Genomic DNA, 26,680 nt, shown 5'->3' on the forward strand with positions numbered 1-26,680 from the left:
GAATGTTGAGAGCACCTCACTAGCCAGTTTGTAAATATGTTTACAGCAGCTTTGTGGGAAAATGTGTAAAATTCTGATGGAAGCTATGTCATGAATAGCTGAGACTTAAAATCGAACAGGAGAGGATTTTGCCATTAATTCACAAGAGAAGAAATCTTGGTTTAGACTGAGGAGAACATTGTGAAATTTAAAAATATTTCAAAGTATAAATCTGGAATTCAGTCTTAAAACTTTGCCCTACCTCCTGGGTTAAGTATGCTGAAAACCTGAAGCCAGCAGGGGAGAAACTGAGGCAAGTGTCATGTTAACCATAAAATAATCAGAAAAATTGGAATTGATTAATTATCTGTGGCTTTGTGTTGTTGTTGTTGTTGTTGTTGTTGTTGTTGTTTTAAGTATATGAAGTCAATATTTCTAGGACAGTTGTTTTCAAGGTAAATTGATTAAAGGCTGAACAGGAAGATGATGATGATATGAAAGCAGCAGGAATTATATGTCATGCTAATGAAGTAAGAAAATGATTTTTTATGATCACCAATTATTACATTAATGAGGAAATTAATCAAATATGGGAAACAATTGGAAAACTGATGAGTGAATATGATTGACTATATTACATGGGTAATAAGTTATGACACAGAATAGGAAGTTTTTATATGTTTAGTGTTAGAATCTTATCCTGAATATCTGCCTTTAGGAAGGGAAAATTGGAAAATGATAATTGCTGAGAACTGAATGTTGATTTTCTGAATAATTTCAAGGTTTATTACCGATGGCCTGAAATATAATGATAAATGCAATTTTCTTTTTGGCACATAAAATGTTGACTTTTTAAAAGATTTTATTTATTTATGAGAGAGAGAGGAGAGAGAGAGAGAGAGAGAGAGAGAGAGAAAGGCAGAGAGAGAAGCAGGCTCCATGCAGGGAGCCCAACGTGGGACTCGATCCTGGGACTCAGGGATCACACCCTGAGCCAAAGGCAGATGCTCAACTTTTGAGCCACCCAGGCATCCCAAAATGTTGACTTTTTTATTGCATTTTAATCAACTTCATCAGAATATAAGTTTTTTTAAAAGAAGGGATGGCAAATTATTATGTCTAGGATCTGGCACAATAGGATGAAAGCGTGATCATCTTGCAAGAAAGATCACTCCACTGAAGATAACTTAAGTGAAAATTTGTCATAAGGCCTTGAGGGCATCTTAAAGAATCAAAGGGAAAGAACAAATATTTAGTAATATTTTGTATTTTAGTAATATACTAGAACCAGGGTCAGGCAAAATTTTAATGTTCTTTTTGTATGTTAACACTGTGTATCTAAATTTATACTGAATTCTTTTCTCATTCTTTGGAAAACAGCTTTCTTTATCTATTTTGCCCCCCTGGTGAAACATTCTGCTCCAAGTGTTGCAGGACCATCCAGTCTAGGAGAGTTAACGTACACTTTTTGTAGCACCAATTTGAGTTTGCCCAGGAAGGGGCAACTATATGAATAAATTTAATACAGGTGCCCAATCCTGGGCCAATCAACTGTAGCCCGGAGGGAAGGGGGGGCAGCAATAGGTGGTTCGAACTTGGTGCCTGCCCAAAGAACAAACATTTATAAAGGAAGGAACAATACCTTATTGTGAGTGTGTTAAATGGATAAAAAGAAAGTCATATTCAGTTTTCCTCTGGTAATTCATTTATTCTACTTGGGCAGACATTTTTAGTATCCAAGCTGTTTTATGAGCAACATAATTAATAAAAGAGCCAAAGTTATTTAGGATTAAAGGAGACCACTAGATTTTTCTTTTATCCTCAAGCTATTTGACTAGAAGAACTAGATGCTTAGATGTTCAAATCACACCCCTTCCACTTGCTAGTTTTACATGCTTTGGATATGTTTTTTCCCTCCATAAGACACATTTCTGCATCTGTAAAATGGGATTAATAATTGACATTAAGTATCTATTAGTGTTATTGTATAGATGAAACAAGATATTTCCTGAAAAGTGCTTCACATGATGACTAGAATGCTTTAGTACTGTGTTATTCTTATGACTTTTATTCTTCTCATTAGACAATTGCTTTAGTTTTCTATAGTGCTATGCCAAATTACCACAAACTTAGTGGCTTAAAAACAATGTAAATTATCTTAGAGGAGGTCAGAACTCTGAAACAGGTTTCACTGAGTACAAATGGAACTGTCAGCAGGGCTGTAGTACTGGGGCAACTGGAAGAACATTTCATTGAATTTCCCAGCTTCCAGAAGCCAGCTACCTGCACCCCTCAACTCATGACCCCTTCCTCCATCATCAAACCTAACAATGTTACATCTCCAATTTCTCTCTCACACCCATACACTCCTACCCTCCTTACATAAGGACCTTTGTGATTAAATTGAGTCCACCTAGATAACCCCAGGATAATCTCCCATCTAAAATTCTTAATCACTTTTGCTGTGTAAGTTAGCATATTCACAAGGATTAAGATGTGGATTCATTTTAGGAGGCAATATTTTGCCTACCACAATAATAATGTTCCTTCGACAGTAAGTATTTATTTTATAAAACTTCCTCTATGAAGATGTCAGTTGGTTCTAAATCAATTTTTGGTCTACAAATTTATTTCCTAACTAAAGAGAATATAGTAATGGAAGAGAAAATACTAACAAAGTCAGATCTATGGAATAAAAATAATAAAATTATTGATGCTGGCATTAAACTATTATGAAAATATTTCTCAAGCATATATTCATGAGTATCTTTTGATATTATGTTAATACATACAAAACAAGTTATAGGCAGGTACACCATGTTGCAGAAAATATTATTCCAAACAAGGTACTTCTCACTTACAAGTTGTTCTTTATCATGTACCGATGTGTGGAATTATATTACCAATGACCTATATATTGCTTTAAGAAGATCAAATTAGTTGATAATATATAAACAACAAAAAAACTATTCTAAGCATATTGTGAACACATATTTTTAATTTTGTTAAATTCTGTTAAAATAAATTTAGGTTAAAAGAAAGACTATTTAGAAACCCTTGCTTCTTAGTTCCAGAATTGTTTAGAATATGAGAACAAATCTGCAGCCTCCAGAATGTTTTTCCTTTATATCATTTTATATCACATGTAAAACAATTTTGCTCTTGAGTGAAGAAAACGGAAACTGTCTGGCTCTTTACAACTGAGGCAATGCTTTCTGATTTACTGTTAGATGCAAAGTAAAATTCAAAAGCAAGTTTTTTATTTAAACTGACTAATAAAAAGAAAGTACATAGGTCTAAGATGAGTTGTTAGTTTGGTCTTTTTTCCACTGTTTTATGAGCTGATTCTAAATGTTCATTCAGACTTGGATAAATCATTAATTATTACCCAGAGGATGCCTCCTATTGCAACACAAATGTCCAGAATTTAGTCTTTCTAACTGGGCCTCTCAGGTGAGTCAAATTCTGACTGGCTTTAAAGTTTAAGCTTAAACTAGTTTGATTTGATTTAATCTTGGATTATGTGAAAGATCATTGATTTTTCTGACTGTGTGACTTTTGTTTTGTTTCCAATTTTGACAGTACTTTGAGATGGCTTTTCCTCCAAAAGCACTCCATAAAATGAAGTTGTGGTAAAAAAGCCTTGCTTTAAGGTTACCTGGTGATATCCCCACATGACATTTGCTTTAAAAGAATTCTGTGAGAAATAAACAGCCTTGCCAAAAGGAAAATCGCTCTTGAAAAAAAAAAAAAAAACCCTGCTACTGAAGATAAGCAAAAAGGATAATGAATGTTATAATCTCCAAAAATTACTGCTCTATTTATCAAAGTTTATATGTCAGATGAAGGGATAGTAGATTAAAAGAACTCACTTGTTTTTATGCACAAAGATGCCAAATTAAGTCCCCATTTTCTTGTGCTAAAACTTGATTAAGCTGTTCTGGACATACTCCTTTCCGAAGGTTAGAAAGGCAAATAAATAGTAGGTGAAAGGGTTATGTTTGATGACCTAACAATTGAAATGAATGAATATACAAACACATCATTTATTAAATCAACTGATATAAAACATGAGAGCCCATTTCGATTAAGAAGTTAAAGTAAAAAGAAAAAAAGAGGCTAAAGGAGAGTATTTAACTGAGGGTTTAATTTCTGAGTAGGCAATTTGATCATGGAGTTAACAAAATATTATAAATCACCCTTTATTAATAATTCCATTCAATTAACAATTTTTGGCAGATACAGTTCTAGGCCCCGAGAACAAATATGTAAAGGAGATTGAGGAGGTCCTCTTCCACATGAACCATAAAATTCATTGGAGAAAATGAATAATAAACAATTAATTTCAAATATAATGATTATGAAAACAGTAGAAAGAAATGCTATGGGACCACATGGCAAAACAGTCTAATCAATTGTTTCTACTTCATGGCCATTCAGATTTTTTAGTGTGATCTCCCACTATCCCTGAGGGTAGTAAGTAGGATGGTAAATGCTTCCTTTCTTCTTTCCTTTTTTTCCCCCTCCATTTCTTTTATCTATCTAGTCTCCCTTACATAAATATCTATGTAAAGTATGTACTCATCTTTCTCTGTTTGGAATGGGCACATCACAGGGAACACACAGACACAACTCTCTACCTTCACAGGGTTTAAAATAAACAAGGTTATGCAAATATTGAAGAAACAAATATTTGAATGATCAATTAATTAATTGCTGACAACTTATTTGAATGAGAAATACAAATTGCTATGAGAGAGAAAATTAATTAGTCTGAAGTGATACCTGAAAAATTGTTTTGAGGAGGTGACACTTAAATTGAAATTTTTTCAAGAATAGAAAAATAAAAGCTTTCCAGGCAGACAGAATAACAGCATATGTGAAGACCTCACCATAGGAAAGAGTTGGAAGAATTAAGAAGGCTGTTATGAAGAGTTCAAATCAGGAAGAGAGTAGGGAGGTGCTTCAAAGACACATGAACCTTTAATAGATGAGGATGCTAAGTACTGAAGAGGCAATTTAATACAGCATTTCATCATATGGTAATAAATGATAAGACTAGAGAGTATAGAAGCTGGAGATGATGGGAATAAAATGATACTTCAGAAGGCTGATCTGGTGACAGGAAGTAAGAAAGTATTAAGGTTTTTTGTGCCTATGTGCATAGGTTTTTACAGGTTTTCTGATCTGTAAAACACTGTGAAGATGGCATATATGTTTATAGACTTCCATATTATTAGTGTTTTTAGTCTTCACATATTTTTATAGAATTCAGTTTGTCTAGGCAATACCTCAGTATAGCCTTGGTGGAAATATCAAGGACCAATACCTGTTGATCCCTGATTGAAAGATACAGATATTCAATTGTGTTAGTTTATATAGGCTGATAGCTAAAATACAATCATATCACTAAAAAAAAAAGTGTGTGTCTGTGTGTGTGATTCCCTCTAGACCACCTCAAGAGAAAGAACTATGCCTCCTTTATTTTTGTGACTTCTTAAATATAACTGATATATAGGCCAATAGAACAGAACAGAATGCCCAGAAATCAACTCAAGCATACATAGTCAACCAATGTTTGACAAGAGTGCTAAGAATTCATAATGGGAAAGAGTAGTTTCTTCAATAAATGGTGTTGGAAAACTGGATGTCAACATACCAAAGAATGAAACTGGACCCTGTTCTCATGCCATCAATTCAAAACGGATTAAAGACTTAAATATAAGACCCAAAGCCACAAAAATCCTAGAAGAAAGCATAGGGAAAATTTTTATTGACACTGATCTTCGCAATGATCTATTGGATATGACACCAAAAGCACAGGCAACAAAAGCAAAAACAAGTGGGATCACATCAAACTAAAAAGCTTCTTCACAGCAAAGAAATCATTCAACAAAATGAAAAGGCAACCTATCAGAGAAAAATTGCAAGCCATATATCTGATAATGGGCTAATATACAAAATAGTCACAGAACTCCTACAAGCTAAAAACAGCAAAACCAAAGATGAAAATGAAAACAGTTTTTTTTTGTTTTGACATTTTTTAATGTCAGAAAACAATAATAATTTTCATCATTGATGATTAAAATTACTTTGTGCAGTTTCAACTTGCATGACAATTTTTAGGGTCCTGGACTACTATCCAAAGCAAAAAAAAAAAAAAAAAAAAAAGCTTTTTCACAGCGGGTTTGCTGCCAGAACACAGGTGTTGTGAAAACCATCGCTAAGCCTAAACCAAAATGGGAAAGGAAAAGACTCACATCAACATCGTCATCATTGGCCATGTAGACTTGCCCAAGTCTACCACTACTGGCCATCTGACCTACAAATGTGGTGGGATCGACAAAAGAACTATCAAAAAATTTGAGAAGGAGGCTGCTGAGATGGGAAAAGGCTCCTTCAAGTATGCCTGGGCCTTAGATAAACTGAAAGCCGAACGTGAATGTGGTATCACCATTGATATTTCCCTGTGGAAATTCGAGACCAGCAAGTATTATATGACAATCATTGATGCCCCAAGACACAGTGACTTTATCAAAAACATGATTACATCTCAGGCTGTGCTGTCCTGATTGTTGCTGCTGGTGTTGGTGAATTTGAAGCAGGTATCTCCAAGAATGGGCAGACCCGTGAGCATGCCCTTCTGACTTACACGCTGTGTGTAAAACAACTAATTGTTGGTGTTAACAAAATGGATTCCACTGAGCAACCCTACAGCCAGAAGAGATAGGAGGAAATAGTTAAGGAAGTCAGCACCTACATTAAGAAATTTGGCTACAACCCCAATAACAGTAGCATTTGTGCCAATTTCTAGTTGGAATGGTGACAACATGTGGAGCCAAGTTCTAACATGCCTTGGTTCAAGGGATGGAAAGTCACCTGTAAAGATGGGAATGCCAGTGGAACCACAGTGCTTGAAGCTCTGGATTGCATCCTGCCACCATCTCGTCCAACTGATAAGCCCTTGTGTCTGGCCCTCCAGAATGTCTACAAAATTGGTGGGATTGGTACTGTCCCAATGGGCTGAGTGGAGACTGGTGTTCTTAAACCTGGCATGGTGGTCACCTTTGCTCCGGTCATTGTTACAACTGAAGTGAAGTCTGTTGAAATGCACCATGAAGTTTTGAGTGAGGCTCTTCCTGGGGACAATGTGGGCTTCAATGTCAAGAATGTATCTGTCAAAGATGTTCATTGTGGCAATGTGACTGGTGACAGCAAAAATGACCCACCAATAGAAGCAGCTGGTTTCATGGCTCAGGCGATTATCCTGAACCATCCAGGCCAAATCAGTGCTGGATATGCACCTGTGCTGGATTGTCACACAGCTCACATTGCTTGTAAGTTTGCTGAGCTGAAGAAGAAGATAGATCATCGTTCGAGAAAAAAGCTAGAAGACGGTCCCAAGTTCTTGAAATCTGAGGATGCTGCCATTGTTGATATGGTTCCTGGCAAACCTATGTGTGTTGAGAGCTTCTCTGATTATCCTTCTCTGGGCCATTTTGCTGTTCGTGTCATCAAAGCAGTGGACAAGAAGGCAGCTGGAGCTGGCAAAGTCACCAGGTCTGCCCCGAAAACTCAGAAAGCTAAAGCTAAATGAATATTATCCCCAATACCTGCCACCACAGTCTTAATCAGTGGCGGAAGAATGGTCTCAGAACAGTTTGTGTCAATTGGCCATTTAAGTTTAATAGTAAAAGACTGGTTAATGATAACAATGCATCATAAAACCTTCAGAAGGAAAGGAGAATGTTTTGTGGACCATTTGTCTTTTTGTCGTGTGTGGCAGTTTTAAATTAATTGTTTTTAAAATCAGTACTTTTAATGTTTTTAATGGAAACAACTTGACAAAAATCTGTCCCAGAATTTTGAGAATCATTAAAACAAAAGTTTCATGAGAAAAAAAAAAAGAAAAAAAATGCCGATAGATATAATTAATCTATTATTTTGAATTTTCATTTTAGCACCCTAATCTGAGCCATCATCATCTCTCATTTGGACAAATACAGTGATTTCTCCACATTTTCCTTTCTTTTCTAGGCTCTGACCCATCCTCCACAGGGTAGCCAGATTGATATTTGACAAAAAAATAAAAAGCTCATACTATATTTATAACACTGGGACTAACACCATTCCTCTCCCCTTAAAAATTCCCTTCATTAAAAAAGATTTCCTTCATTTACAAGGATAGTAGGATGCTCTCCAGGCTTGGCATAACACAGAATTCTTCCCACATTCCTCATCTCCACCAACAGTGGTCAAAGGGTGCATGCACACTAGGACAAGACCACTCCTCCTCACATGTGCATCCAGAGAGAACCCCCCAGACTAAAACCATGAGTCCTCAGGATTCCTCCTCCATTGACATAAGTCAGGGTCAGGAGAGATTCCCAGACTTTTAGCATGCTCTAACACTTAATGGCCTTGCCACATTTTTCTGCCTTGATTTTACCAGCACTTAGTTTTTAATCAGTCCAACAACCAAAACTGCTGGCTCCAGTGTTATCCCGCAGCTCCTACACACTCTAATCCCTTTCCATTGCTACTTCACTATCACTCTTGAAAACCTTCCATTATACTCTCTCGAGAAAAATCTCCTAGACCCTCAGTCGTTGTTTTGAAGTATCTTCTTGTTATGACAGAAGACACTATTTTATCTGCAGCCTTCTCAATTGATGAAGGGTTTTTTTTTTTTAAGCTTCTTACAGCCTCAATCTACTTACTCCTTCATTCCATTTCCAAAGTATTCTCCTCTCCTCTCTAAAAATTAGCTTCGAATCCATGTAATCTGAGTCTCTCAGTTGCTACTTCTTATTCTTGTCTCCTACCAAGCCCTAAGAAGTAGACTCTCCTAGTTTTTAACCTTTTTATCTTTGACTGATGAGCTCTTCAACATGACTCTGGTAACTTTTCTCAGTGATTTCACTAGAGCTTATCTTCCTGACACTTGGACATTCAATGTCTTGAATTTCTTTCCTATTGATATCATCCTTCACCCTACCTGGGTCACTCTCAGAAGTGTATGCTAGAATTTGTCATTACCTATAACGTCAGACCCTTCATTCTCTTGATATATCCTGTTCTCTGCTCACTACAGTCTTTCTAGCTGATTTCATTGAATATTTTAAGAATCCTTTAAACCCTATTGAAACTTTTCACTTTCCCTCATGCCTTTCATGTTCATTCTTTCCTTTTATCTTTTATCTTTTATTTTAAAGATTTTATTTCTTTATTCATGAGACACACAGAGAGAGGCAGAGACATAGGCAGAGAGAGAAGCAGACTTCCTGCAGGGATCCTGAAGTGGGACCCATTCCCAGGATCCTAGGATCATGACCTGAGCCAAAGGCAGATGCTCAACCACTGAGCCACCCAGGTGCTCCCTATCTTATGTTTCAAATACATTTTCATTAGACTCATTCTTCCTAATGATCTTGATTCTCGGTGAAAACTGGAGGTAGCTTAGCAGAGTTTCCCCTAAATTCCCATGATCTTATCTACCCACCTACCAGGATCTGTACCCATTTCATCTGCCATGTCACTTGTTACTCTTTCCACACACAATCAGGCTCTCAACATTGGCACTCTATCTCATCTCCCCCTGCTACTCTAAAACATTGCTCCAAATATTGGTGCTTCTTTTCTAACATCACATTTTTCCTGTCTATTAGATCTCTTTATACTATCACACGAACTTGTTATTAGTTCCTCCATCTTTATAAAAGGAAACAAATAAAACAAATGCAAACCAAAATTTTCCCTTCATCTTTTCCCATCAGCTACCTTCCCATTTATTTTTTACATCTCTTTGCAGGAAAACTCCTTGCAAATATTATACTTACTCATTGTGTTATTTCAAATGCCTCTCCTTCCATTATTTAAAACACATTCCAATCAGATTTTAAGTCCAATGACTTTACTTCATTGAGATTGTTTTTGTCATGGCCACTGAGGTACTCCATGCTATGAAACCTGTGTTTCCAGTCTTCAATTTACTTGATCCTTCAATCTGCTTTTTATATCTGATTTATGATCCTACTTCCTTTTGGTTTTCTTCTTACATCACTGGTCACTCCTTTCAATTTCCTTTGTTGGTCCCCTCTCCTTTATTCTAGAGTGCCCATGATCTCCTCTTCTCCTCTGAAATCACTCCCTTAGAGATAGATATATTTCATTCCTTGTATGACTTTCAATACCATCTATATGCCATCAGCTCTCAGATTTATAACTACACAAAAGCAATCACTTGAATTTATATATCTACGTGATTATTTAATATTTGCCTAAGATATTAATAGATATAATTAACATTTCCTCCCCAGGATGTCTAATACATATTTCAAAATTAACATGTCCAAACCTGAACTCCTGTCGTGCAGGCACTGCCAAACCTCCTTTACACAGTCTAATGCAACTATGTTAATGGAAACTATTTTTTTCAGTTTTCAACCCAAGATCCTAAACTTCTTCCTTTCTCTCATACTCTACATCTAGTTGATACAAAATACTGTTGAGTTAATTTTCATTTTCCATTAAAAATTGGCCTGCTCCTAACCTCCTTTGCTGGAACTGGATTTCAGGTGGATGGCTACAACTTCCTAATTGTCCTCCCTTCTCCACCTGCTCCCTTGCCAAGCAGTCAATGTAACCTTTTAAAAATGTAAAGCAAATCATTCTACTTCTCTCTTCTAACCTGGCTAATAGATCTCCATGTCAATCAAAGTAAAAGGCTAAGCCTTTCTAATTGCTTACAAAGCTCTACAAGATCTGCCCTTCCTCTTCTTTTCTTCTCTCATCACATTCTGAGCTATTACCTTGTTACAGCTCCCTCCCACTCTACTACAGAATGCAGGCTTTTTGGCTTGATCCAGAACACAACATATATCCTCTCAGCTGAAAGCTTTTGCACTAGCCGGAATGCCCCCAACACCGTCACTCCAATATCCAGATGGCTTTCTCCCAACCCAGTTTCAAGTCTTTATTCAGATCTTGTGTTCTCAATGAGGCTTATCTTGAACATTTTTTTTTATCCTGAACATTCTATTTAAAAATTTTACTCATTTCCCTTACCAGCGTTTTTAACTCTTCATATAACTCAGTATAGCGCCTGGCTCACGGTAAATGCTCTATATATATTTAATTGTAGTTCAATTGGCAACATATAGCATAACACCCAGTGCTCATCCTGCCAAGTGCCCTCCTCAGTGCCCATCACCAAGTCACGCCAAACCCCTGCCCAATTCCCCTTCCACTACCCCTTGTTCATTTCCCAGAGTTAGGTGTCTCTCATGTTTTGTCACCCTCACTGATATTTTCACTCATTTTCTATCCTTTCCCTTTATTCCCTTTCACTAATTTTATATTCCCCAAATGAATGAGACCATATAATGTTTGTCCTTCTCCGATTGACTTACTTCACTCAGCATAATACCCTCCAGGTCTCTCCACATCGAAGCAAATAGTGGGTATTTGTCGTTTCTAATGGCTGAGGAATATTCCATTGTATACATAGACCACATCTTCTTTATCCATTCATCTTTCGATGGACACCGAGGCTCCTTCCACAGTTTGGCTATTGTGGACATTGCTGCTATAAACATCGGGGTGCAGGTGTCCCTGCGTTTCACTGCATCTGAATCTTTGGGGTAAATCCCCAGCAGTGCAATTGCTGGGTCGTAGGGCAGGTCTATTTTTAACTCTTTGAGGAACCTCCACACAATTTTCCAGAGTGGCTGCACCAGTTCACATTCCCACCAACAGTGCAGGAGGGTTCCCCTTTCCCCACATCCTCTCCAACATTTGTTGTTTCCTGTCTTGTTAATGTTCACCATTCTCACTGGTGTGAGGTGGTATCTCATTGTGGTTTTGATTTTTATTTCCCTGATGGCAAGTGCTGCAGAGCATTTCCTCAAGTGCTTGTTGGCCATGTCTATGGCCATGAAATTTCTGTTCATGTCTTTTGCCCATTTCATGATTGGATTGTTTGTTTCTTTGCTGTTGAGTTTATAAGTTCTTTATAGATCTTGGATACTAGCCTTTTATCTGATACGTCATTTGCAAATATCTTCTCCCATTCTGTAGGTTGTCTTTTAGTTTTGTTGACTGTTTCTTTTGCTGTGCAAAAGCTTCCTATCTTGATGAAGTCCCAATAGTTCATTTTTGCTTTTGTTTCTCTTGCCTTCATAGATGTATCTTGCAAGAAGTTGCTGTGGCCAATTTCAAAAAGGGTGTTGCCTGTGTTCTCCTCTAGGATTTTGGTGGAATCTTGTCTCACATTTAGATCTTTCATCCATTGTGAGTTTATCTTTGTGTATGGTGTAAGAGAATGGTCTAGTTTCATTCTTCTGCACATGGCTGTCCAATTTTCCCAGCACCATTTATTGAAGAGACTGTCTTTTTTCCAGTGGATAGTCTTTCCTGCTTTGTCGAATATTAGTTGACCATAAATTTGAGGATCCACTTCTGGATTCTGTTTTCTGTTCCATTGATCTATGTGTCTGTTTTTGTGCCAGTACCACACTGTCTTGATGACCACAGCTTTGTAGTACAACCTGAAATCAGGCACTGTGATGCCCCCAGTCATGGCTTTCTTTTTTAATATTCCCCTGGCTATTTGGAGTCTTTTCTGATTCCACACAAATCTTAAGATGATTTGTTCCAACTCTCTGAAGAAAGTCCATGGTATTTTGATAGGGATTGCATTAAACGTGTAAATTGCCCTGGGTAACATTGACATTTTCACAACATTAATTCTCCCAATCCATGAGCATGGAATATTTTTCCATGTCTTTGTGTCCTCCTCAATTTCATTCAGAAGTGTTCTGTAGTTTTTAGGGTATAGATCCTTTACCTCTTTGGTAAGGTTTATTCCTAGGTATCTTATGCTTTTGGGTGCAATTGTAAATGGGATTGACTCCTTAATTTCTCTTTCTTCAGTCTCATTGTTAGTGTATTGAAATGCCACTGACTTCTGGGCATTGATTTTGTATCCTGCCACACTACCAAATTGCTGTATGAGTTCTAGAAATCTTGGGGTGGAGCCTTTTGGGCTCTCTATGTACAGTATCACGTCATCTGTGAAGAGAGAGAGTTTGACTTCTTCTTTGCCAATTTGAATGCCTTTAATGTCTTTTTGTTGTCTGATTGCTGAGGCTAGGACTTCCAGTACTATGTTGAATAGCAGTGGTGAGAGTGGACATCCCTGTTGTGTTCCTGATCTTAGGGGAAAAGCTCCCAGTGTTTCCCCATTGAGAATTATATTTGCTGTGGGCTTTTCGTAGATGGCTTTTAAGATGTTGAGGAATGTTCCCTCTATCCCTACGCTCTGAGGAGTTTTGATCAGGAATGGATGCTGTATTTTGTCAAATGCTTTCTCTGCCTCTATTGAGAGGATCATATGGCTCTTGTTTTTTCTCTTGCTGATATGATCAATCACATTGATTGCTTTACGAGTGTTGAACCAGCCTTGCATCCTGGGGATAAATCCCACTTGGTCATGGTGAATAATCTTCTTAATGTCTTGTTGTATCCTATTGGCTAGTATCTTGCTGAGAATTTTTGCATCCATGTTCATCAGGGATATTGGTCTGTAATTCTCCTTTTGGTGGGGTCTTTGGTTTTGGAATTAAGGTGATACTGGCCTCATAGAATGAGTTTGGAAGTATTCCATCTCGTTCTATCTTTCCAAACAGCTTTAGTAGAATAGGTATGGCTTCTTCTTTAAAGGTTTGATAGAATTCTCCTGGGTAGCTATCTGGCCCTGGACTTTTGTGTCTTGGGAGGTTTTTGATGACTGCTTCAATTTCCTCCCTGGTTATCGGCCTGTTCAGGTTTTCTATTTTTTCCTATTTCAGTTTTGGTAGTTTGTGGTATCTGGAAATGCATCTATTTCTTCTAGATTGCCTCATTTATTGGCCTAAAACTGCTCATAATAAGTTTTTAAGATTGTTTGTATTTTCTTGGTATTGGTGGTGATCTTTTTCATTCATGATTTTATTAATTTGAGTCTTTTCTCTCTTCTTTTTAATAAGGCTGGCTAATGGTTTTGAGAACCAACTCCTGCTTTTGTTAATCTGTTCCACAGTTCTGGTCTCTATTTCACTGAGTTCTGCTCGAATCTTTATTAACTCTCTTCTTCTGCTGGGTGTAGTTGGAGCTATTTGCTGTTTTTTCTCCAGATCCTTTAGGTGCAAGGTTAGCTTTTGTATTTGAGTTCTTTCCAGTTTTTGGATGGATGCTTGTATTGCGATGTATTTCCCCCTCAGGAGCTCAATAAATATTTTAATAAAAGAACTAAAGACCATTCAAAAGTTTCCCAAAATTTGGGGGAAAATCAAATGCCTTATCATGATCTTAAAGCATCTGCCTAGATTTCCAAACTGAACTGACACTGTATCTGCCTAACTTGCTTGGTTTCAGTTACTCTATCTTCAGTTCCTTGAACACGCCAATTCTTTTTCACCTTAGAACCTTTGTACCAGCTATTCCTTTTTCCAGGTCATTATTTTCTTGAGATATTTCATAGTGTACTCCCTATTTTTCTGATGTCAGCTCAAGGGTCATGTTTTTAATGGTTTCCCTTAACTGTTCCCTAATTGTTTTCCTAATGACCTTGATTCTCTGTGAAAACTGCAGGTAGCTTAACAGTTTCCCCTAAATTCCTATGATCTTATCTACCCACCTACCAGGATCCGCACCCACTTAATCTGCTATATCACTTGTTAACATCCTAATGTTAAACATCTGTGTTTTTCTACATCATAAAGTCATATTCTTCATTTCTTTGTGGTTCATTTTTTATTATCCATTGTTTCTCCTCTCTAAAAGAATGTAAATTCAATTATATTAACACATGGTCTACTTGTTTAAAGATGAAGACTCTCACTGAGCACCGTTTTCTTGCAAATCATGTGGCCCCAATAGATGTTAGCTTTTAGTTTATGAAAAGACAAACAAAACAGAACATTTTCAGAAAGCAGCCATGGTGTGACCTCCTATGGTTGCCCCTCCCAGGCTTGCCCAGCTAGAGTCTTGGGCCTGGAATACTTCTACTGAGAGATAAAAGCCCTCATTGCCTGTGAAGGACTTATTTCCATATGTGGGAATAACTTATCTTGTTTCAGACTCAATGCATATTCTTTTGTTCTGCTTAAGTGTGTGCATCATAGGACACATGGCCAACTCCAAAACTATTCAGAACCTGTAGAGAGAGAATAGGATCCTTCTTCTAGAGCACTAGAAGAGTGTTGTGCAGGCTAATTGCCCTACATCAGCTGTTGGGAGGATATGACTGACCATGGAATACTGTTGCTCATTACTGAAGCTAATTTTGCTCTATCTTTTCTCTATGTGAGTAAAGCGCTGCTTCATCTAGTACTTGGTTGTGTTGTGTTTTCTTGGTGATTCTGATACCAAGATGCAATGGGAAAAAGTGTTTTAACGTCTGTTCCTGATGGTTGGCATAATGATGATCTTTGCTATTCTCCATGTAAACGGAGTTCTACCCTAGCACTGGTAACCAGTATATACTATGTTTGGAGAATGGAATAAAATACAAAGTGTGACTCATAAATTAATGACACTAGTTTGCAGGTAGTAAAGGATAAGTTTAAGGGTGCAGCTACACGGTCAGAATGTTTGGATTTCAGTTCCAGTTTTGCCATGTACTTATTATAAAGTGACTGTGCATCTGAGTTTTCTAGGACAGTCTCTGATTATGTTTGCTGAACTCATTTTTCTACTTTCAATATTAAAAAAAAAGATTTTATTTATTTGACAGAGAGAGAGAGAGAGAGAGAGAGAGCACAGGCAGGAGGATCCAGAGAGGGAGAAGCAGACTCCCTACTGAACAGGGAGCCCAATGTGGAGCTCGATCTCAGGATCCCAGGATCATGACCTGAGCTGAGGTCAGCTGAGTGTCATGACCTGACACTTCATCCACTGAGCCATCTAGGCACCCCTGTACTTTCACTCTTAAAGGTGTCCTGGGTTGGAAAGAAAATAGTATGTCCCTCCAATCCAAAGTAAGCTTTTCTTCTTGGGACAAACCTTTCTTATTCCAGTTCTTTCACTTGGAAGTAAGAACAAAAGTGATACATAGCTCCTATAGATGTTGAGAAGAATAAATAACCATATATATATATATATATATATATATATATATATATGGAAAGCATATAGTTTTTTTGTGTTTACTAAACACACATACAATATGAAAGTCATGGAGCTTGTACTAATCAATATATTATTCAAATATATATCACTGACATATTTTGCTGTAAAATTCCCTTCATCAGCCCATATTTATATTAAATATAAACTTTGTAGAAATATAGTAATTTAAACAACAAAGCATCATCTAACAAGACAAGTGTCTAATCATTCCTTTTATAAAAGGACAAAACACATTGTACATTTACACTGGACATTCAGTAGTATACTTCCCAACGACTACCTACTTCCTTGTGGGTAGAGACACCAGGAAATAAACTATTAAAGCATTCCCCATAACATTATCCATCAGAAAGGGTATAGGTTTTTCTCTGAATATAGGGTATATGTCAGTAGTAAAAATTAGGTCAGATATACAAAAAGGCATTTAAATTCCCATTGTAGGAAATATATTTGTTGCATAACCTTAGTTTATTCTTTTTATTACTCAAAAATCCCTTCCTTATTAAAACTTGTTTTGTGACCTTTTTAATTCTTATAACTTAACTTTTAATTTTTATTTTCTAACAAAATTACAAGATTTCTTTTACTTAGTATATTTATTTAAATCACATAATTGGAATTATCATCCTACATCAAGAATATAGAAAAAAAAAGAAAACGTTACTGTTCATTCAACAGCGAAGGTTATGAGCTAAAAATTCTGAACATCTAAAATAGAACACAATTAATTTTAATAAGCTAAAGTGCAACACTAAGGCAAAAAGACAAGATATGTGATAAGCAGCTGTGGGACCTAAAGGTCATCACTAAACATGATTCTCATTTACCCTTTTACTTTTAGTGTCAGGATCTTGTTCTGGCAACATAAGCCCCTGAGACTTCTCAAGCCGTCCCTCTATATTGAGCTACCTTGCTAATTTAAAAGCCTTAGTGATTATGCTCTGTTATGATATTAATGGAAAGGTCAATGAATTCATGAAAATATCTTTTTTTTTTTTGCTTTTATGACATTCTGAACCTTTTCTGCTTTTACAATTTTCAACAAGAAACTGATCATCTGGGTCACTTTGCATAGTAAATGAACATAAGCAGTCATCGTTTGTGATAATATCACTTTCCCTGTCACATCCTGAATGCACAGAATGAGGATCTCTGGATTGTTTGATACATTCTCTTGTTTTTAATAAAAACAAGAACTTTCATGGGAAAAGAAGAAAGTGTTTTTAATAAGACAAGCTACAATTTAGAAGCTGAAAAGGTTAAAAACTACCTTCAAAATCTCATATTAAGTCTTGACATAGTGACTGTTAATACCTTTCAGAATGCTTTTAAATAGTGTTTTACATTGAAATTGTCTGTGTGTGGTGTCGAGTAAAATAACAGAAACAAAGACCAGAGAGGCTTAAGGTAATAGAGTAAAGGAATGGAAATATTGCATAAGATAAAAAGGAAAATAATATGAAATACTATTTCTGGCATAGATCCAATTCTGTAAGCCATAATCATACATTTTCCCATCTACTACACTCATATATTAAAAAGAAGGATTTTAATATTTTTCTCATTGTGTGACAAGAGACATATCTTTCACATTGAGCCAGGACAAACTTTCTTTTAGAGATGGATCATATAAAACAGTGGAACCCTGCTTCCCAATTTGTGCTAATACAATAAGAAAACAACATTTTGGAGAAGGTATTGATGTGGATATCTTGTGATTTTTGGTGTGGGTGCTAATTGTTGCTTTAAATGGAGTTTGTAAGCAAAAGCAATTTTGAAGACTTGGCCTGCACTTGAATAATAGATGAGCTTTTCATTTCATTTTATGTATATACAAAGCCAAACTAAACTGTATTCTAGCAAGTTTTATTTATTTTTATTTTTTTAAAGATTTTTATTTATTTATTCATGAGAGACACACAGAGAGGGAGAGAGAGAGAGAGGGGGAGAGAGAAGCAGAGACACAGGCAGAGGGAGAAGCAGTCTCCATGCAGGGAGCCTGACGTGGGACTCGATCCTGGGTCTCCACCATCATGCCCTGGGCTGAAGGCAGTGCTAAACCACTAAGCCACCAGGGCTGCCCACTGGCAAGTTTTAATAGTATCTAAGGACAAATTCTGGCTAAATATTTTTGATGGCCCATGTTTAAGGAGTCCAAGATTTTTAGACACGTTACCATTTTAATCAGCAAAGGATCACTGTATAATTTACCATGTTTCATAATATGTTAATTCCACAGCCCTGGACACAGATAATCTGATTAGAGTTTATAGCCTGAATTTATACTGTTTGAGTGCTCAGAAATCACTACAGCAGTCTGGTGGTGATCAAGTGAAAAGGGCAGATCAGAATCAATTGGAAATTAAATCTGGAAGAACCCACAATCAGGCATCAGATCAGCCCCACATATTTAGTTCCAAAACCACAAATACAAGCTCAGTATGTACACCCCGCCCCCCACACCAAAATAAAGCACCATGAGTGAGACAAAAAGAGTACCTGGAGAAAATAAGGAAACACAGATCAGAAGCCTGCTCAAGATTCTAAGAAAGAAGCCACAAATAAACTTAAGTGAATAAAAAAGAAAATAGAAATAAAATGCTGTACAATTTAAACCAAATGATAGGAAACTACTTTCAACTCTTTGATAATTAAAATCTATATAAAAAGATAAATTTCTAGAACAAAATAATTGTAACTAAAACTGATCTAGATAGATATGTAAAATCTATCACTAGATTTTATAAAAGAAATTGAAAAGATAAGCTACAATGGCCAAACAATATTTGTAAGTCACATATCTAGTAAAGAATCAGTATCTACAGTATATAAAGAAATTCTATAAGTAAAAAAAAATAAATGTAAAACTAAATAAAAACGTAAAAACATAAATAAAAAACTGATAAAAATGATCAAAACCATGAAGACCTCAGAAAAGAGGAAACCTGAGTTATTTATGGTTATAGATTCATAATTTACATATGGCACATGCATTTACATTTACACTGATGATCAAGGAAATGCAAATTGAATCCGCAGTGAGAAATTATTTACATATACAAGTCTAGAAAACATAAAGGCTGATAATATCAAGTTTTGGAGAAAAAAGAAGCAATGGAAACACCTATGAAGGGCTTCCTGCTGTACAATTTGGTGTAATCATTTTAAAAATAATTGGGGTGGCATGTACTTGCACATGTACCTTAAGAATAGGGATAAAATAATTGAAATATTCTAATATTCACAAGGAGAATGAAGAAATAAATTGCAAAACATTAACTTATCCTACAAAATATTATTCTACAAATACAGTTTAGAAGAGTGGTAAAATGAATCACTCTCAGTTATATGGAACATCAAGTCAATAGATACCATAATTATAAGGTTGAGGGATAAAGAATTTTTTTGAGAAAACATAGGACTTCATTGCATTTACATAAATGTTTTCAAGTTAACAAAATGGCACAATATATTATTTGAGGATTCAAACACATACAGCAAGTCTATGAAAAAAAAGCAAAAGGATGCTGTATGAATGGTTTAAAAGGAAGATTTCCCGTGAGAAGGAAGAGAATAGAATGGGCTTGAATGGAGTTTAAAAAGAATAGCATTTGTCTTTTAAATGGAATCTTGGGTCAATACATGGGTGTTTCTTATATCTTTTTATTATACAACTGTAATTTTTTTGGAATACTATGTATCTGCTCAAAAACAATGAAAACTATGCTGAATATTCTTTCTTTTTAGCTTATAGTTAAAAAGAATAAGTTATTAGTTGTAAAGCACATGATCTTTTAATGCAAGTCCACACATAGCCTAATGTTGTTAGACACACATGGGCAATGTGTCTCAATATATGTTACCTTGTAGAATTGTAAAATTAAAAAGAATAGTTTGTAGATTTGATTCACTTGTGATGTCATGAATCCTTTTCATACCAGAATGTAATTTATTACATAATTTATTAATTAATGTTTAAGTACCTACCGAAACATTCATTTTAAAGAACATGAACTGTTTTGTTCAATTTTTATAGACCTTTGAATTTTTTATTTTTAAAATTAAAACAAATTTTTAATTCCACTGTAATTAATGTACAGTGGACATTATGACCATTGTATGACCATTAAAAATAAGTTGAAAATTATCTCATAGATTCTAAAGTAAAGATATTTAAAAGTTTTTTTAGGATTAGACACACATATCCATTAAACATATGTCAAAGGAATTCATAAGAAATTCTTCCCATGATCTACAATTTCAATTATTGTATATCTAAGCAAATGACAAAATTTAAATTACATATAACTATTACAACACAAAAGTGATTTTCCACAAAGAGATATTTATTTTTTAAATTAGATCTGATTCTCTTGCATAACTTCTAACTAAAAATGATACAGAAATGAGGCAAATAGAATGGGAGGCAGGGTACATGGGAAATGTTTGATTTCTTTTAGGTCAACTTGAATTTCAAAGAGAAAATAACTTTAACTTCCAATCACATCAAAGTCATGTCTTAAGAGAAAAAATTTGCAGAGTAATACCATAATTGTGGTCTAAGTCAATAAAACTCTCAAAGTTGCCAACACGATATTCAAGATCTTCCTGAATTTATGATAAATATTAAATTTTATATCTGATACCCTCCCTGTTCATTTTATTTCATCTGCCACATCTTTAAACACAAAAATCAATATGAGTTACTATCTCCTACTTATGCAAAAATTTACAACAAATAAATAGAGAATATTAGTACTGGCAGTTTACCTAATGAGATGCTGCTTCAAATGTGCAAGCTCGGCAAATGACTTGTTAAGTGTCACTGGAAATTAAAAGTAACAACATTTTGTGAAAAGTTGCAGCGACCAATCTGAAATTGTCTTCACTCAATTCAAATTCCTAAACCTCTGCCTGTCTGACAAGATGATAGAAGTACGGAGGACAAAAATAGGCACAGATTATGCTATAACATCTGATACTTTTCAAGAGAAAATTTGGGAGAACGACAAAGTGGAATACTGTTTATAATGTGACTTTGAGGCTGTTGTGTAAATTGCTAAGATTTATTTTTATGAAAACTTCCAGTTCCTTAATTTATACCTTTCTAAACCTGCTCAGATAGTGAAGCAAACACAGTAGGCTTAGGTTTGGATCTACAATAAAGTATATAGGACTATTATAAAAATAAAAGATAGATTAGTCAATGTTACTTCCTTTGGTTTTTGCTTCAAATCATAATTATTTACATTCATCAGTTTATTCTTCCGTACTGAAAGAGAGGATTTTTCCTTAACCCCATCATGACACTTACATTTTGAAATGATTTAAGGACTCTCAGAGATGAAAGATTACCTTTATAATCATAAAGAAAGACTGATTATCACTAACCTGATTAAAGAAAAAGGCTGCAAGCCTTTTGGGTAGTGAAACGAACACCTGTACTAGTTTAATGTAAATTGTCACAGTCCTACCCTTGCCTCCATTTTTATAAGTTTATTTGCTTTGTTTTTAGAGCAAGTAAAGAAGCCAATTTTTAGGTAGATAATTATTACAAAGGATTACATCTTACTTAGTAATCTTATCATCAGAAATCTGTGGATATTCTGCTGAGACTAAATGGAAACTGTTCCTATTCACTTAATGCATAAACTAAATTATAAAAGGTTTCCTAAAATGAATAGCAGAGAAAATGTGAGGTCACATATCTGAGCTTAGGATATAAACACCAATAAAATCAAGTTTTTTTTTCAACTATAAAATCAATTTTAGAAATCATAAACCACAAATCAGCATTTAACCAATTATATAAATTACTTAGTGATTCAAAAATTTGGAGGCCTAGGTCAAGAGTGATTATTTACATTAAATTTGTGTGTCATACTATTTTCACCTATCTCAGCTCTCATTTCATTAGATACAAAGCACACAAGTTATCTCTTTTTAAAAACTATTATTGTTTTGTATGTCATGGGTATAGAGATTTTAATGTTTACACTTTTAGAAACTTCCATTTCAGTTTTAATACATCATTTTATATTTCTTGTTAGAATTTTATTTCCCACAGAAATTTCATGTATTCTTTCCAACAGAACATTTCCTGCTTTTTCAATCATTCGCGCACTGTTCCAGTAGATTTTGAGACTTTGCAGACCTTTAAAGGGCTATTAAAACTGGAGCCTTGAATAAATCTATTTACTAAAGATTTTATGACTTCTTCACAAATGTAATAAAGTGGTTAAAAATCTAATTTCAGATTATTTTTCTTGGCTTTTTTTAAAGTTCTTTTTGTATGATTAGTTATTAATGTGAATATTTTCCCTATAAATTTTGCAATATTTTTTAAAGTATGTAAACACATTCTTATAAAACTTTAAACAATATAGAAGTATATTACATGAATATTGAATGTTTTCTTTTTTTAAATTAAAAAAGTTTTTTTAACAAAATTATTTATTCATTCATGAGAGACAGAGAGAGAGAGAGAGGCAGAGGCATAGGCAGAGAGAGAAGCAGGCTCCATGCAGGGACCCCGATGTGGGACTCGATCCCAGGACTCCAGGATCACTCCCTGGACCCAAGCCAGGCTCTCACCCGCTGAGCCACCCAGGCATCCCTTTAATTTTTTTTTTAAGATTTTATTTATTTAATCATGAGAGACACACACAGAGAGAAAGGCAGAGACATAGGCAGAGAGAGAAGCAGGGTCCTTGCAGGGAGCCCAATGAATGTTTTTCTTATTTTTCCTTATGCCAATACTCACTATCATGCCTTTCCTCAGGGATACTAAGATATTTAAGTTTAACATGTATTTTCTGGAACTTTTCACTACGCATATATTCTTTTCCCTAGAATTTTGGTTTAAGAAATTTAAGTAAGATCAACACACTGATTGTTTTTTCCCCTAACATCTCACCATTTCTTCTTCCTTTCAATAACATTGGCAGCCTCGTGTATCTGACTCCACAATTTTTCCATATTTATAAAAAATGCTATTATAATGCATCTTGTACTTTTTTGCTTTTTAAAAATATGAGTTCACATTACAAACAATTCTTTGAAGCTTAAAGTTTCTCATTTCAAATGAATATTGCCTAAACCTTCAGATATCTCTTGAACTTCACTTAGAAACCTACACAGTATTCCACTGTGAGTATACCACTCGTTATCTACTTATTATTCTAAGACAAGTATTCAAATTATTTTAAGGTTTCTTTCCTAAGGTAAAATTGTGGCTATATAGCTTTGATCACAGACCTATTTTATTCCTTGGTGATAAAATACCAAATGAGGGATTAATTTTACTTATACTTTAGTATACTTACACTACTTTAGTTTGAATGGATTTTGCCAAATTTTCAGTTGTTTTCATAGCTTTAGCAGATTTTTATGTAAACATAGTTATATATTTATGCTAATTCTGAGATAGTCTATTTTTTTATTATTTAACTCTTGCATCCAGAAATATGGGAAGTCTCTCCATCTGTTCGGTGGTTTGTTTTTGTTCTCTCCACATGTAGAGTAAGATTTTATATTTAATTTCAATAGAATATGTACCTTTTGTTAAATTTACATTTCAGTTTTTACCATCGTTAACAGACTTCATGTTTTTCTTTTCATTTATGACTGGATGCTATTATTCTAGAGAAAACACTATTTTTCTCTATCAAGTTGCCATTCTTACCCAATATAGGACTTTGTATTTTTATCCATTTGGTTAATTTTTCCTTGCCAGTCCACTAAGTGGGAAATATTTTATCATTTACATTTCTTTTATCAGCCTTAGGGCAACCATATCTTCATTTGTTTATTACAGAGCCACTGTCTGAGGAATCATCTTAAACTCCATATATAAGTTAATATCTACTTCTTCACCACTGCTTATTGCTAAAGATACATTTACTTCCTCATTTTATTTTTTTAAAAATAAGGTACAAAATATGCTTGGCTCAGGTTTGGAATAGAGTCGGACTCCATTTTTGATGTTTGACTGCTGATAGACTTTAGGATCCACTCCCTTTTGCCCCACATCAGAGAAGGCCTGTAAGAAAGTCTCAGTATGGTTTCCTTTGGCTCAAATTCTGGCTTACCCATTCACCCTGATCTGGTCCCAATCTCTAAACACAAATGAGGCCAGAGTAACCTGACCTGCCCCAGTCTTCCTGTCTTACCCCACATGGAACCTGAACTCTTCTTACCAAATCATTTTGCAGTTTACTATAGGAATAATAAAATTCACTTCTCATCCATTGGTACATGTATGTCATTTATTCCAACATCCATAATTCCCTGGGGGAGAGGGCAGCTCCCCAGACTCCAGCAGGGAATGATGAAAGTCCAAATTAAATCATGCTTGTTTTAGTCTGATTGGGCTGTTATAACAAAATACCATAGACCGGGTGGATTATAAAAAACAGAAATTAATCTCCCACAGTTCTGGAGGCTGGAAGTCCAAGATCAGAGTGCCAGTTTGGTTGGCTGAAGATCCTCTTTCAGGTTGCAGACTTCTTGTATCCTCACATGGTAGAAGGGGCATGTGAGGCTCTATTATGCAAGCGTTAATCCCATTCATGAAAGCTCTTCCCCCATGACTTAATCACCTTCCAAAGGCCCTCCTAATACCACCATGTTGACCATTAGGATTTGAACTATGGATTTTGGAGGGACACAAACATTCAGATCATGGTACTGTTCTATCTAATAGTCTTTATTACTATTCCCCAGACAAACCATTGCTTTTCTTTAGGATTCTATACACAATGTAGGATGATGGACCCAGACATAAAAACTTAGGAGCTAAGAATATCCAAACATGCTAATGAATAGTAGTTTAAATTTTTTATGCTATACTTTGAAGTAGTTTTGCCATTTTTTATTCATAGTTCAGTTTTTAAAGTCCTCAAGCATTCATCAAATGACAATTTCTTAGCTGTATTCTTATTATAATAATGATAGAGTATACTTTAAAATTTTACCACTAAATTTATATATTTTAGCTCATTTAGACTCCTAAGAAACGATACAGTAGGATTACTAGTAGTATGATTTTACAGATTAATAAATTAGGAACCAAACAAGCCAGTTATTAAGGACACACCTGGAATCTCAGGACAGAGAGTCTAAAACCCATTCTTAAAGCACAACTAGATAAAAATGTATCAGAATCCCACACTTGACATTAAAATGTACTGTCTTCTCACATACTTCAGATAGTCTTATAAATATTATCCAACAGTATGATAACTGGTGTAATATACATAGGAAAATTATAAGGTGGAAGTATCAAGAGCTAGAATGTACTTCTTGGAGACAAAACCAAAGAAAGACAAATAAAACAAATGAAAAAGCAAAAATGGAACATTTTATGAAAATTCAATTTTTCCTATATCCTCATAAGATTTTACTATCTTTTAAAAGGGTAGTCCAGATGATTCATTCATTTTGAGCCATTGAAATATTAAACCACATTACAATAAATGCATCATGGCCAGATTTGAGTAATTAAAATTAGAAAAGGAATGCTTTGTCTTCTCTTTCTAGGTACCCATGATTACATTTCCTGGATTTGCAGAAGAGATATTTGTAGTTGTCAAAAATTTAACTAAAATTTGAATAATCCCCTATTTTTCAGAGGTAAAAAAATTAAATAGTTCTACATTATTGGGCCCCCAGTAACTTATGTAAGACTAATTCTGCAGTTAATACCCTTTCCTGTCTATAAATAGTGCCAATATTTGATAGTTTCATTAATCAAGGGCAAAATCTTGACCACAATTTTAGAAATGTCAAGTTGCAAGTGGCATGCAGTTTTGGTGATGAATGGAATAATTTCTCCATGAGTACAAATTGAAATGAAAGCTGATAGAATATTAAATCATTAGGTTTTAAATATATTTGAGAGATCAGTTTATAGCTAATAAAGTTAAAATTCAAACAATTCAAGTGGTATATGTTTAATCACACAGATGATGATTGTCATAGTAAGGATTACAACACAAGTTTCTATACCAGGTATTAAAGCAGCTCTCTAATATTGATGGAGCATAGGCTAAGTATCAGGGTTTTAAGCTCAGAAACGGCAGTATGAAGTGATGAGAGAACGTATCTCCCTTTGCACTATACAATGTTTCTGGAAGATATGGATAATTGTATGTAAGTCCTCAGTTAAATGGTTTATCCTATGAAGATAAAGTAACAGAATGACTAATTTGAAAAAGAAGTCAGATACTCTGTGATCCACAGACCTGGATTCTGTCTTTAGTTTTGTTAAAAGAGCTTGATCCTCTGCTGATTTTAGCTGATGATCTCATGGTACCACTTGAAAGATTATAACTAAGGAGAAGCTAAGTTAGTGCAGTTAAAAAAAAAGGCAAAATAAATAGATACATTCAACATTTTTTAATCATCTCAAATTCTGGGCATTTTTCTCTCTCTCAACTATTGCCCAACTAAACTGGACAAAGTCTCAGATCAGTGTCTGAGTTATTTCCAAGGGTGGTAGGCAACCATGTTTTGCTTCTCCTACCCTGAA

The sequence above is a fragment of the Nyctereutes procyonoides genome, unplaced genomic scaffold, assembly GCF_905146905.1.
Source record: "Nyctereutes procyonoides isolate TBG_1078 unplaced genomic scaffold, NYPRO_anot_genome, whole genome shotgun sequence".
Classification (NCBI taxonomy): Eukaryota; Metazoa; Chordata; class Mammalia; order Carnivora; family Canidae; genus Nyctereutes; species Nyctereutes procyonoides.